This window comes from Poecilia reticulata, unplaced genomic scaffold, assembly GCF_904066995.2.
Source record: "Poecilia reticulata unplaced genomic scaffold, P_reticulata-male-v2 Scaffold_107, whole genome shotgun sequence".
Lineage (NCBI taxonomy): Eukaryota > Metazoa > Chordata > Actinopteri > Cyprinodontiformes > Poeciliidae > Poecilia > Poecilia reticulata.
The window spans coordinates 25,323-40,081 of NW_027675205.1; the positions used below are offsets into that span (position 1 = coordinate 25,323).

Consider the following 14,759-nt stretch of genomic DNA (forward strand, 5'->3'; position numbering starts at 1 on the left):
ACCACATATAAACTGTAAAGATATGTTTAAAACTCATCCAGTCTGCAGACAAACTGTAAGAAAATCAAAAAAATATTCTTCTTCTAGTTATTCCAATTTTTAAATAACTACATTTTTTTTACTTTAATCATATTTCAAAGAGGTTCTGTGTTCAAATCATCAGCTCAAAATGAACAAGTTAAATGAACAAATTCCCAAAGATTTCCAGCATCAGGAGATCCATATTTTTTTTCTCATTCAATTTTAAAAATAAAGCAAAGCAAATAAATCTGCAAAGCCAAGGCTATAAAACAAAATGGACACAGGTTTCCCGAAGACCAAACCCCCATGCAGAATCTTCACTTCTCAAACTCGCCATTATTCTCAGAATGACCACGTCAAGATCATTCATCCCTTCATCAATAAATCTTTAATCATATATCTTTGTGGCGTGGTCCTTGCAAATGAAGTTGTCATTAAAATCATAAGTTTAAACTTTGCCATTGTTAACTTTTTGGGCCAACTGACCTAAGGAAATATTTCAAATTAAAAACCCAGATCAAGCCAAAATAACTCCTGATGACCTGCTGCCTGTAGATGATATTTAACAGATTCCCACAACCTCATTTCTTCTAATAGATTATAGTAAAATTTTAGAAAAATTTGTCAGTTTTTAAAGTGAATATAAAACATCCCGTAGCAATCATACGTATCCAAAAATCTGGGAAAATAATAATAATAAAAATACCAAAACCCATTTGAAAAGCTAATCACCTTTGTCATGTTTTTAAATATGGAAAGCAATTAAAGCCACCCCATTCAGTTGTATTGCTTTCTATGCAACTGGCAGCTTTTACTTTATTTTATTTTTCCCACCTAAAACTAACTTAATACAAAAGACAGAAACTGGTGAAGGCAGCTCAAACTAAAAGTGCAACTCAGGTGGAAAAGAGTGAGTAAAGTAAAGTAAAACTCAGTAAACCTGTCTAAACATTCATTAACATTTCCAAACCAAAAATCAACATGTTCTGCCTTCATGATGTGACAGAAAAAAGTGAACCCGACACTAAAAACACATCTTCACAATCATTTTTAGAACAAATATCTTAGTACACTTGAAATAAGACCACACTAGCTCACAAGTACATTTTCTGAAATAAATAGGTGCACGTTTTAAGAAAATAATTCCTTAATATTGACAAAAAAACAGAGTAGTTCACTTACACTGAAAAGATTCAACTAAAAAAAAAGAGTTAATTTGTTACATGTAATCAAATTAAGTTAATACACGTAAATATTTTAAGTTATTTTATAGTTTGGAAAACTTACTGTGATTATATGTAACAAATTAACTACATTTTTTATAAGCTGGAGCTCAATTCTTTGTTTCAGTGCATACCAAGACGTTTTTCCTATGTTATCAGTCAAATAATCTGCCAGAGGAATGTTAAGAAATTACTGAGCTAAAATAAGCCACTTTATCTTGATGAAAAGTTACTTATAACTTGTATTATTTTAAGTGTACCAATATATCTGCACCAAAAACTAGACCAAAAAACACTTTTTGCAGTGAAGTGTTTTTTTAGAGGAGTTTGGGCTGGATGGGTTGGGTCTGACTGAGGAATAGGCCCCGATGTGCGTGACGAGGTTGGGTTCCACGCTGTGCGCTCTTTCTCCGAGAGTGGTCCTGGCCTTGCGGTAGAGAACCATATCCTTGGCGTTCCCTTTGTAGCAGATCGAGCCATCCAGGAAGTCCGCCACCCTTAGCGAGGCGTTGCCGGGGAAAAGCATGGCCGGAGTGCAGCACTCGGTTGCCGGGGAGACGGCGTAGAGCTGCGGGGAGATTCTCCGCATCTCCAAGAGGTAGTGCCTTCCTATCAGCTCGGCGGCCACCATAAAGTAGAGGGTGAAGAAGACGAGGTGGTTGGCCGATAGAGTGAAGGAGAGGGAGCAGGGGTTACAGTAAGGGATTGAGAGGAGGAGCGCGGTTGCCCCACCAAACCGAGCCCCACCCACTCCAGAATGCGGTACGGCTCGGGGTTCCAGTAGCGCTGCAGCCTTTCAGGGTGATACAGCTTGATGTACAGCGTATGGAAGGCAAACGGCAGATCCTTAACCACTGTGAAGAACTCCTCTCCAGGTAGAGCGTCGTTACACAACAAATGAGTCCTGAAGATGATCCTCCAGCTGGTTTTCCAGTTTAAATCTGCGTGTTCAAAACAAAACTGGGTTTTTCATCACATCTGCCCAGATTTTTATGCCATATTTAGCTGTGTGGAAGGCATATATTGCCTAAATGAGTAGGGTCGCTACTCATTTAGGCAATATATGCCTTCTAAATGCCAGGGGTGAACTTTATGAATGCCACAAGTCTTCAATCTACTGTGACATTAGGGCCTGGGTTATAGAACAGGGGAAGTTACAACCCACATGTACCACACTGTTCTATTAGCTGCTAGTTTGTCTTGTCCATCGATTGTCAAATCGGATTACTCTGGAGAAAGTCTCCAGAAACATTATGGCCCGAAATATTACCCTGCCTGTCTCTGCATCCCTTAGACTGGCTGTTGACTCGTCCTTTGACTTATAAACTCTGGTCAGAATGAGGACCTCCAAATATGCATGTAAATGCATTTGGTCCAGCTCCTTCCAGTTCTCTCCAAAACTCACCTTCCTTTTAGATCTGTCATTTCAACAAGGATTTTCTGTATTACACAAGGCCTGAGTAGCTCAAAGACTGACTTGATGTCTATAATGCGAGTTACTGCCATCCTAGTCAACCCTGGAATGATCAACAAGAAGTTCCAGAGCTTCCAGGGTTTCATCTTTTTATTTCCCTGCTGCTCATTTACCTAATCTCTGACAGTGACAATATCACGTGTACCTTCAGTGTGTAATGTGTTTAGGACTCCCTTACAGAGAGTATTTATGTTCCTCCACTTCTACTGAGTGTCCACTCAGTTTGGGTGGAGTTTGTCCAGGGGAACAGAAAAGGTACCTGTCAAAAGTTGTATGAACACCTGCTTTCAGGCAGCTTTCTAGTGAAGTAAAGAGAATAGTGAAAGAGTGGGTTTGCGTGATTGTTTAGGTGTGTGTTGGTGTGTGTGCATGCATGTGTTGTGTGTGTGTGGTGAAATATGTCTCATAGGTGCAAAGAAACAAATAGAATTGGACATTTTTTTAACCTTTTTACCCTTTAACTTGACTGCCGGTCAAATTGACCCGAACAGTATCGATGTAACAAATAGACCCAGGGGGGCTGCAAATGTGTAAAATGAACCATTTTCATTTTATACATAGAGTGCACCTATTAAGGCAAATAGAAATAGTTTCATGCAGAAAAAATACTTCTATTTTTAAAAAATTTTTAAACTTTGAAACGGGTCAAATTGACCCGCAACATAACAGAATGGTTTTAAACTACTTTGCAGAATAGCACTTTGTTGGAAGTTCGGTCCATTCACTTGTATTAGCTTACGTCAAAGGATATGCAAGTCATAAATGACTTTGTAAGGACTTAATAAAATGCATATTGATATGTTTATAGATTAAATTAGTTTAAACTTTAAAAAAAGATAGTGATCTTTGACAGAAAACAGCCACAGCAGAAAATAGAAGAATTATACAACTAAGACAAGCGACACACCAAATTATTGGAGACAATAATCACACATAATTTGTACAATCAAGAACAATCAATGAAGGAAAATATGTTTATATTGTATATTGCATTTTCTAAGTAAAAGGGCATGCTAACTTATTTGAAAAGCTTTTATATAAACTGGTTAATATAATTTGAAACATCAGTTTCAGTCTAGTTTTGCTGTAAAGATAAACCTATCAAAGATATTTTAATACTGTAAATTTCAGATTGCAAACAATTAATGAAAATCTACTAATAGTACACAACAGCACATCTTATTTTGGATTAAAAATGTATTAAAGTAAATTTCATTCACCCCACTCATTCTCTCTATACAGAAAAATACAAATCAATCCTGGAAGTTCATATTTTATATCTCCAATATGCAAATGACAAGATCCAAATGACCACATTTAACAAATTCAAAAATTAAACAATTTTCCCACTTTATAGACAAGAAGCCCTCCAGTTTTCATCTTTTATATTAGCGGTTCTCAATGTGGGCGGTACCGCCCCCCAGGGGGCGTTCAGAGGACGGCCGGGGGGCGCTGGCGGACATTTTTACAAAAGGGGGCGCTGGATGCCTTTGGGGGCGTTTGGTCGAAGGTAAACTTACCACCTTAAATGCACAACAATGCCAGTTTAGACTTTGAGCACTTGGTAAACTGTATTGTCTAACATTAAATCATGCTTGGCTGCAACTGTATCGATGGCAGCTCTTCTTCTATTCAGTGTTTGTTAGCTTCTGTTAGCTTCTTGGCACAGCTCCGTTCTCCTGCTACTGGTAGCTAAAATCCCTATACCCCACTGTGTATCCCTCTGAAAAATGAACCATTTAAATCAAGAAATCCCTCCATGGGTGATACCACGATAGAGAGCGTTCATTTTATAGAGTTAACACGGTGCTGTAAGTGGTCCGGTATGAAACGGGGGTGATAGAACAACACAGCACTTTTAATTTCAATAATCAGAATGCAGAAATTGTTTCCGTTGTTTTAAAAGGTTTATGTCGGTCTGCCTTTTCCCCATCGATACTCTTACCGACCGCCCTGCACCTTAGGGGCTTAGAAAAAAAAAGACCGCCCATTGTGCAAAACTCTGAAACAGGAGAAGCGGGACATAAAACGGAGCGACGAACTAGATGTGAATTATGGCATAAAAACAGAGAATCCAACGCTGAACAGTGAAAAATCAACACATGATGTGAAACACATGACGATTAGGCAGCGCAGCAGGTGATGAGTGAAAATTACTGAAATTATCAAATAAATGTAGCAACAGGAAAGAAACTAAAGTGGACATAGTAATAAGCCAAGAGAGGATAATGCTAATCAAAGGAAACTAAATGGAAATGAATGAAGAACAAAATGCAAGAATAAACTAAGAAACTAAAGTTAATACAGAGGAATAAACTGGTATGGCAAGACCTTTTGAGTAATAATTAATACAGAGGACTGTATGGCAAGAATAAACACACTATTTCCAGATAAAAGGTAAAATAATATTGTTGAAATGTCATGGCTTTGTTGAAACCACATCTAGTACTGAGAATAAATATATCTTACAGACAATAACAGTAAAGAAGTTATCACTTATTTATGTTTTTAATTAGATTTGATATATTTATTTCTTCAATATTATTTTTCATGTCAGTGTTAATGTCATGAGGCTGATGACTCCATGACACTTTCAATTTGACTCATTAGGATTTGATTAAGAACCAGATTTGTTCTTTGTCATTTCTGTCCAGTAAAACTATTAATCTATAAATCAATAGACAGGTCTATATAAAGATATAATCTATGTTTCTGTCTCATATTTGTATGGCATTAAAAGGACCTGGAAATGTTGGTTTTCATTGAAAGTTCTGGTTTGCGCAATAAATGCCATGTGGGTGAAATTTTATGGATGATACTCTGATGTCCCATTCTCCTGAAGGCAGCACAGAGCTGCACCACCAGAAAACACTGAAGAGAAGAGCTATGATTAATGTAGTTACAGTTCTATCCATGTTTTAATGTTGCAGAATTCAGTCAGTCGTTTTGCTAAAGTTCAAAGTTTAAACTGGCATGTTGTACATTTTTTATCTGGTCATTTTGTGAAACATTTAACAACTTTAAAATGGCACAAAATAAAAATATTTTTTCCACTCTGATTTGCTGCTGTTAGGCCTACCAATTTTAACTTGAATGTTCATTGCATTTTCATAGATGCCTGTGAAAATAATTTCTATTCCCATGACATTGTTCTCTGGGAAATTATTTTTGATGATAAATACAGAAACAAGCATAAAAATCAAAACATCTACAATGGCGATAGTAATATTAATGATAAAATAATAGTCAGTGCAAAGTATCCTACAAATTCTTTGGTGGGGGCAGTGAGGGACCTGGAAAAAGGCTAGGGGGCGCTGGCCCAAAAAAGGTTGAGAAACACTGTTTTATATGAACCTCTACATAGGACATATATGGAAAATAGTTCTACGGCGTTTCACCTGTGTGACGCCTCATTTGCTGAGTTAAACCAATTTTTGACTAAAACTTTTTCCACAGTTCACACATGAAAACGGCTTTCACCTGTGTGAATCATCATGTGCCGAGTTAAAGCTGTTTTGACTAAAACTTTTTCCACAGGTCCCACATGAAAACGGCTTTTTCTGTGTGAATCATCATGTGCCGAGTTAAAGCCGGTTTTAGACTAAAACTTTTTAAACAGGTCCCACATGAAAACGGCTTTTTACCTGTGTGAATCATCATGTGCCGAGTTAAACCGTTTGACTAAAACTTTTTACAGGTCCACATGAAAACGGCTTTTCACCTGTGTGAATCATCATGTGCTGTGTTAAATAATTTGATTAAAACTTTTTCCACAGGTCCACAAGAAAATGGCTTTTCACCTGTGTGAATCATCATGTGCTGTGTTAAAAATTTGCGACTAAAACTTTTTCCACAGGTCCCACATGAAAACGGCTTTTCACTGTGTGAATCATCATGTGCAGAGTTAAACCTTTTTGACTAAAACTTTTTCCACAGGTCCCACATGAAAACGGCTTTTTACCTGTGTGAATCATCATGTGCCGAGTTAAAGCCGGTTTTAGACTAAAACTTTTTCCACAGGTCCCACATGAAAACGGCTTTTCATCTGTGTGAATCATCATGTGCCGAGTTAAACCAAGTTTTTGACTAAAACTTTTTCCACAGGTCCCACATGAAAACGGCTTTTCATCTGTGTGAATCATCATGTGCCGAGTTAAACCAATTTTTTGACTAAAACTTTTTCCACAGGTCCCACATGAAAACGGCTTTTCATCTGTGTGAATCATCATGTGCCGAGTTAAACCAATTTTGTGACTAAAACTTTTTCCACAGGTCACACATGGAAACGGCTTTTCACCAGTGTGAATCCTCTTATGAGCATCAAGAGAATATTTGCAAGCAAAAAGCTTTTCGCAGGTCACACAGGAGAAAGGTTTTCTTCCATTCTGATTTTGCTTCTCAGCTTCAGCAGCTTCTTGGAAGATGACCTGCTCCTTGTTTGGTTCTGATTCAATTTGGTTTGTTTGTTCATAAACAGGAACCACCATGCAGGTATCAGTCTCCTGTTTTAATTCAGGCTGTTCTTCACCCTGACTGGAGTAAACTTCTTTCTCTTCCACTTTTATTTGTTGACATTCTAGATCCTGCTGCTCTTCTTTTATATGTTGATCTTCTGGCTCTTCTTTTTCTTGTTTCACCTGCAGAGGTTCTACCTCGTCCTGGTCCAGATTGGATCTCCTCTCCTGGTTATACATCTCGTTCTCATAAACGTTATGTTGCAGGCAATCTGGAGAGGAAAACAGAAAAAAGAGGAATTGTTAACGTTACTGAAGTAATTAACAGACTTTCATCATTTAAGACAGAAATCACCAAATAAACACTGAAAATTCAAGAGTGCAGACATTCAGCTGACATTTGGAAAATTACCAAATTAAATATTTCTGATTAATTTATTCCTCCAGGCATGATCGTTATTGTTTAAAAATAATTTTCTAGTATTATTTCTAATATTTTCTATGTTGGAGCAATTAACTTTTTATTTTTATTACTTGAACTTTGAGTTCAGTTTCTGTTATTGTTTATTTTATATTTTTTGTTTCTTACTTAAAAAAAATCCTAACCCAAGAACCCAGAATCTTGACAGTTTGTCCATTTCTGTAAGTTTAGGGACTGGTACAGGACCAGCATGCACTGGGCTTTCACCAGACCTTTTCTATTTTACTGCTAAGAATAATGATAATGCTTAGCAACAGAGAAAACATGCAAACAAAGAAAGAGACGCAAACAAATGAAATACAGCAAACAAGAAGAGATGACGGAAACAAAAAGCAAATAAAATGTAGCAAGCAAAAAAAGAGACGCAAACAAAAGACCCTCCTGCTGTGCTGGACCAAAACAGCAGAAGATGCCTCAGCACCGCAGGATATTGTTGATCAGATCGACGGACTATTGACATGAGGGCTTGACAGACAACGTGACAACGTGTCGCAAGTAAGATGGACATAATATTGTGTATATTTTGTAATTAGAATATTACTTTACTGTATTTATGTCCACCAGTGAATATCAGCTAATGCTAGCTGGTATAGTGCTATAGTACTTGGTGTTCAGTCCCCGCTCTGAAAGCTAATTGAGATTTTTTTTTTTTTAAGTTTCAGTTATTTTCTAACACTGACTTAGATATCTGATACAAGAGCCTATTATAGAAATGAAACAATATAATAAAATAATAATATTACACGTTATAACATTCACCAGAAAAGTTTACACAGATGGCAATGGCTATTATTTACTTCACTTGGCACGCTGGCAAGCCAAACAGGAAACCGCCCATGTCCGTACACCTTTACGGAGTCCCGGCCACACAAACTTTGCCCCTACCAGTTTAACAGAAGCTTTGACACCCGGGTGTGAAAGGGAATGAACTGCCTCAAAAACCCGCCGACGCCAACTAGAAGGGACCAAAGGCCGAGGTTTGCCAGTCGAGACATCGCAAAGAAGGGTTGTGCCACACTCATGAAAGGAGACCTCCTCTAAATGCAAACTGGATTCAGCTGCTTTAAAGGCCAGAATATCTGGGTCGGTCAGTCGGTCAGTTGGTCTGTGGCCATGGCGAGGTAGTCCACACCTAAATGCACAGAAGCAACCCTTGGTCTGGACAGACAGTCAGCCACCAGATTATTCTTGCCAGCTACATGCTGAATGTCAGTAGTGAACTCTGAAATGGCAGATAAATGCCGCTGTTGCCGAGCCGACCAGGGTTCAGAAACTTTTGCCATAGCAAAAGTGAGAGGCTTGTGGTCAACAAAAGCAGTAAAGTCCCTGCCTCCAACATGAAGCGGAAATGGCGTGTTGCCAGAAAAAGGGCAAGCAGTTCCTGTCAAAGGTGCTATATTTTTTTTCAGCATCCCACAGTTTCCTGCTAAAAAAAGCGAGGGGTTGCCAGGCACCATCTACCCATTGCTCACAAACTGCCCCAACTGCATAATCAGAGGCGTCAGTTGTTATAGCCACAGGAGCAACTGGAGATGGATGGGCCAAAAGCGCAGCATTAGCCAAGGCCTTCTTGGCATCATCGAATGTCTGCACCCTCTCGGGGGTCCACTCAATCTGCTGGTCCCCTTTTTTGCCTCTAAGTGCCTCATACAAGGGGTGCATGAGGTGAGCTGCCCGTGGATGAAACGGTTATAAAAGTTAATCATACCCAAAAACTCCTGCAGGGGCTTCACTGAGGGAGGGCGGGAAAATCGGAAACTGCTTCAACCTTTGCAGGCAGGGGAACCGCCCCTTGAGAAGACACTTTGTGTCCCAGAAACTCAACAGCAGGCAGTCCAAATTGGCATTTAGCTGGGTTCACGATCAGGCCATGCTCACTGAGCCTAACAAACAGCTGCCGAAGGTGCACCATGAGTTCTTCCGCAGAGGGACTAGCCATCAATGTCGTCCAAATAGACGAACAAAAACGGCATACCCTGCAGGACCGAATCCATAAGCCGCTGGAAAGTCTGCGCTGTGCCTTTAAGACCGAAGGGCACCGTAAAAACTCAAAAAGACCAAAAGGCGTGATAACTGCAGTTTTGGGTACATCTAAAGGATGGACTGGAACCTGATGGTAGCCTCGCACCCAGTGGCGCAAAAAGTGGGTATGCAGGGTATGCAACGCATAGGGGCGCAGCACCAGAGGGGGCGCCAAAACCCGTCTGGAGGGGGCGGCGCCGATGATTGTTTTCCCATACACTTCGGCGCGTGTAACGCTCCTTCACCTCGCGCACATAACGAGGTAAATGTAGCGAATTTTACCCTTCCCCTTCACGTATCTTCGCCTGGGGGGGGGGGGTGGAGCATCGCTCCTTCACCCTGACGAACCTTCCTCGGGAGGTTGGGTGGTGGGGGGCGCCGATCTATGTTTTCGCATCCACCTGAATAATATGTAGTTGCACCACTGCTCGCACCAAGTCCACCTTAGAGAACACGGTTGCTCCAGCCAGGCGGGCAGAAAAGTCCTGAATGTGAGGAATTGGGTACCTGTCATTACTGGTTGCGTTGTTAAGGTGCCGAAAATCCCCAGGGTTGCCAACCCCCGTCTGCTTTGGGAACCATGTGCAATGGAGATGCCCATGGACTTTTGGAGCGCCGTACAATGCCAAGACGCTCCATGTTTGCAAACTCCTCCTTTGCTATCGCTAACTTAGCGGTGTCTAGGCGGCGCGCTCGCGCAAAAACCGGTGGACCGACTGTAGTTATACAATGCTCCACTCCATGCTTAGCCACGGTAGCAGAAAATGTGAAAACCGTTAAAGATGCGAACTCTGCTAACAGACGCTGATACTCATCACCTGTGGCAAGCATGTTGGCGAGAGGTCGTTGGCTGGGACCGCCAAGTTTACAGGGTATGTATCAAAAGACACAGCATCTATTAAGCAGCTATTAGCAACATGCCCCAATAACCTAAAAGCACACAAAAAATCTGCACCCAAAATAGGTAAAGACACAGAAGCTATCACAAAGTCCCTGAAACTGACGTCCGTTGAAACACACAGTCACCAACCTCGAGCCAAAAGTGCGAATCGGGGTGCCGTTAGCCGCGTCCAGTGGCGGTCCGTTACTTTTGCACAAAACGTCCGCTGCCGAAACTGGCATGATGCTCCGCTGTGCACCCGAGTCCACCAGGAAACGCCGTCCGAGACCTCATCCATGATGAAAGCAGCTTGTCCGAGCTGCCGGCACACACAGCTGCTAGCGAGCGCCGACTCTGTCGTTTCCCTGACGCACGAACGAACACGGAGGAATGCAGCGCTTCGCCTTCACTCCAAACCGGCGATGGTAGAAACAGAGAACGTCGTCCTTCCGTCGCTCTGTCACCGCAGCCACGGCGTCAAAAGGCTCCGACTCTCCATGTGTCACAACTGGTAGAAGTGCATTCACACTGTGGTGCCTGGAAGCCAACAAAATCCGGTCCGCTTCTTCAGCCAGGGAGCGATAATCCTTGGCCGGATCAGCGGGGAGCTGGCCAGCGCGGTGCGAACAGGTGGGGGAAGCTGGCGCAGAAACGATGTGTAAAAGGAAAGAAACATCTCCCGAGCCAAGTAATGCCAGCATGTTCTCCATCAGCTCGGAGGGTTTGCGATCCCCAAGCCATTCAGAGAGCAGCGATCGGCCCGCTCCGCGTCTGACATTTGGTAGAGCCGAAGCAGATTCTCCTTGAGAGCGCCGTATTTGTTAGCGGTTGGTGGGTTCCTCAGCAGACCCATCAGACGGCGTGTTGAAACGGAATCCAATGCAGCAACTACATGGAAGTACTTGGTCTCATCTGTGGTTATCCCACAGAGATGGAACTGGGCTTCCACATGTTGGAACCATGGTTCTGGATCGTGTTGCCAGAACTCTGGGCTTGATAACGGCAGCAAAAACAGAAGCGGCGGTTGGAGCAACGGCCGCCTGGCAAGAAACTGGGTCCGAAACCACAGCTGGCGGAGAAGCGGCGGCAGCATCTGGTGAGATTCCGTTAAAAAACATGTCCAGATGTTCGGGTCACCAATGTGGAAGTCAGCAGAAAAAGACGAAAAAGATTTGAGTCTTGTTTAATTCTCAATGTCTTCCAACATACAACCAAAAATGGAATGAACCACAACCGTTGGTCACTTCACACCTCACCTTCTCCTTCAAAATAAAAGCATACATTCTGGTGTGAAATATATACATTGTATCCGCCACAGCTAATATTATTCAGTATTAATCATTATTTATTTCTGTCTATATTTATATAAATATGTATTGATAAGACGAGAGCGGTCCATTAGGCGTCTATCCTTTTATTATGTCTATGTGAGAAACGGCCCGGTCTACGGAAGACGGGTCCTTCGAAGGCCACGAATATAGACGACCAGAAGAGAGAAGCTGTAGCCTTCAGCTAGCTGCCTAGCCCATCTTGGCGTTATGTTGCTTAGCAACCGTGACAACGTGAAGCACAGAGTGCTAAGGGCAAAAAAAACGGACTCGAAGCTAGTTTTTTACTCTTTTTTTCTGTATTATTCTTCACCTTTTGTGATAAAGGCTGTTCCATACTAAAAAAGAAATCTGTTTGATTCTAAAATGTTTAAACATTTATAGCAAGGAATGTAAGCAAATTATTCATTTTAAAATACTCTCTAGATCTCAGCAAGTATGACATTACAGTTAAATAAACTATTATGTTTTAATTCTTAGTTTAATTAGTCAACCGATTTGCTCAGAAATAAATTAAATACTTTAGTGAACCAAAAATTTTTACAGGCTTAATATCTGTGTTCCGCCTCCACTCATAGGGGGAAACTACCGGGAGTTTTTAAAACGATTTGCCGGGAGACGTGCGTTCCTCTCGGTGTACCGAACCTGGAGCGCCCGGTCACCTGACAGCTGGCGAGGGGAGCTGGCTGTTAATGCAGCGGGAGCAGACATCTCCGAAAACGTCTGAGCAATATTGCAATTAGGTGATTTATTGATGAACCGAGAAGATATCTGAGATCTATACATCTACATTCTCGCCGAAAAATATTGTAAAAAATCATTTTGTGTAATACAGCAAAAAAAAATAATAAATTTGCTGCCATTGCTGCTTTTCTGAACACCCGTTTTAAAAGATGCAGACCCTAAATTTGGACACAGCTGTTTTTTTGTTCGACTCCCTCTAGTGGTCTGGAGTACTTCCGTTTTCAGCACTTTTTGTTTGCATCTTTTCTTTTGTTTGCTGCATTTCATTTGCTTTTTGTTTGCGTCATCTCTTCTTGTTTGCTGCATTACATTTCTTTGCATCTCTTTTTTTGTTTGCTTGTTTTCTCTGTTGCTGCGTATTTGCACCCGTCGGCCACAGGTTCATATAAAGACCAGCTGTGCCTTTATGTGGAAGGATAAAAAGAAACTGTTCATTATAGAAACAATAAACAGTACAGTTTCCAGGATGATTTTAGAAATACGGAGTTGTGTCTGCCTCGTTATTTTAACTTGTTGTATCCTGTATCCTGTTACAGCGACACCAGCCCTGTTGCGTGAAACATTTGCTTTACTAGCCTTTTGCTGAATTGTTCTACATATTTCTCCCGTTTATGAAATTAAGTCTCAGCAGTTAAAGGAGGAGAGCCCTAAGAAAGATAACTGGTTCCATTTTCTCTCTACATAAATAATCCATTCTCACAGCGTAGTTGTGATGTTTGCGTTCTTTTATCTGATATAAAAACATTTATACAGGAGGGGAACGGTTACTAAAATGACCCTCATGCAGAAAGCTTCATACATTCAAACCTTAACCTGAAACCGCAGTGAAGTTAGTTTCAAGTTGGATATTCGATATTCGAGCTCCGGGGAGTAGCGGCGTTTAGCTAAAGGTTGATCCGATTTATGAACGCTAATGTCGGCCCGGGAAGCGGTGGAGAACCGCCGGCCGACATTAGCGTTCATAAATCGGATCAACCTTTAGCTAAACGCCGCTACTCCCCGGAGCTCGAATATCGAATATCCAACTTGAAACTAACTTCACTGCGGTAACCTGAATCCAAACGCTGGCGTTTCTTACCTATTCGGTATAAGATTATCTTGGGCTTCCGGGAGAAATCCAGCAGTCTGCGTTGATCATCCATCTCTTCCTCTTGATGATTTCTTTAAACTCTGTGAATGTTTCTTCAACAGCAGTCAAATGCTTGTTGATAACTCGTTTATACAAACTCTCGAAATTCAACAAACAAACCATTCGCCATCTTGTTTCTCTCTTCTTCTTCGTCTTTTTTCTGGCGGTTGGAAACAACTTAAGGTGCATTACCGACCTTCCAGGTTGGAGTATGGATAAGAAGCTCATAGCCTCCTCGTTCTTCTAAGAAAATTAAAAAAATTCTATCAAAAGCTATATTTCCTGATGAACTCTGAAACAATTCTCTTAAACAACTTATTTTTATTACTACTAAGCTCACTAAGTAGTATCTCTCTTTCCGTACATACGTGTTGGTTTGGATATACAGGATTAAATAGTACTCTTAACTTAATGAATAAACTTAATACCGGTTGTTTATTTATTGTGGAAAGTTAGAAAACAGTACGCATATCTTTTTAGAAAAAAATTAATTGTTAATGCATGTCACATGAGAAAAGCCTTCTGGTTTTGCTTAAAAACTCTTTAAAATAATTAAAATCACACATTTTGCTCATGAAGTGAAAAAATTATTTGGAAAACAAACTTATTGTCAGAAATCTTTTCTTGCTATTCTATGTTTTGTTTTGACTCAAAGTTTTGCTTGTGATTCTCACATGACATCATAAAATTACAACAAAAAGATTTCTGGTGTGTGCAAATAGAAGTTACGTTTGGCAAATAACATTTTAAGTTCACGAGACAAAATTACTTATTTAATTAAAACATTTTTAACAAAACTTTTTGTAAAAAAAAAAAAAGAAAAAAAAGGAAATAATTACAATTCCAAAAGTTTTGATTACAAATTTTTTTGATTAACTGGTGTTTTTTTTTTATTGAATATTTTGGGAAAATTTAATTGCATCTTTACCAGACCCTAAACGTACTTAAAGTCTGGATCGACTTTTTTCCCCTTCATTAATGACACTTTATTACTACATTATAT

General features: G+C 40.4%; 1 long non-coding RNA gene and 1 pseudogene across 2 annotated transcripts; both read right to left on the bottom strand.

Moving 5' to 3' along the window:
• Window positions 1–2,213, bottom strand: LOC145550612 (GPI-N-acetylgalactosamine transferase PGAP4-like; annotated as a pseudogene).
• Window positions 2,214–7,206: 4,993 nt separating this feature from the next.
• Window positions 7,207–13,833, bottom strand: LOC145550613 (uncharacterized). Of its 2 annotated transcripts, none has more exons than XR_014086486.1 (2): window positions 13,706–13,833; window positions 7,207–7,444 (listed from the first exon to the last, which is right to left on the bottom strand). It is a non-coding gene; the product is annotated as an uncharacterized LOC145550613 (long non-coding RNA). The 2 variants fall into 2 exon arrangements; XR_014086487.1 differs by lacking the exon at window positions 13,706–13,833 and adding an exon at window positions 10,706–10,832.
• Window positions 13,834–14,759: the final 926 nt, after the last annotated feature.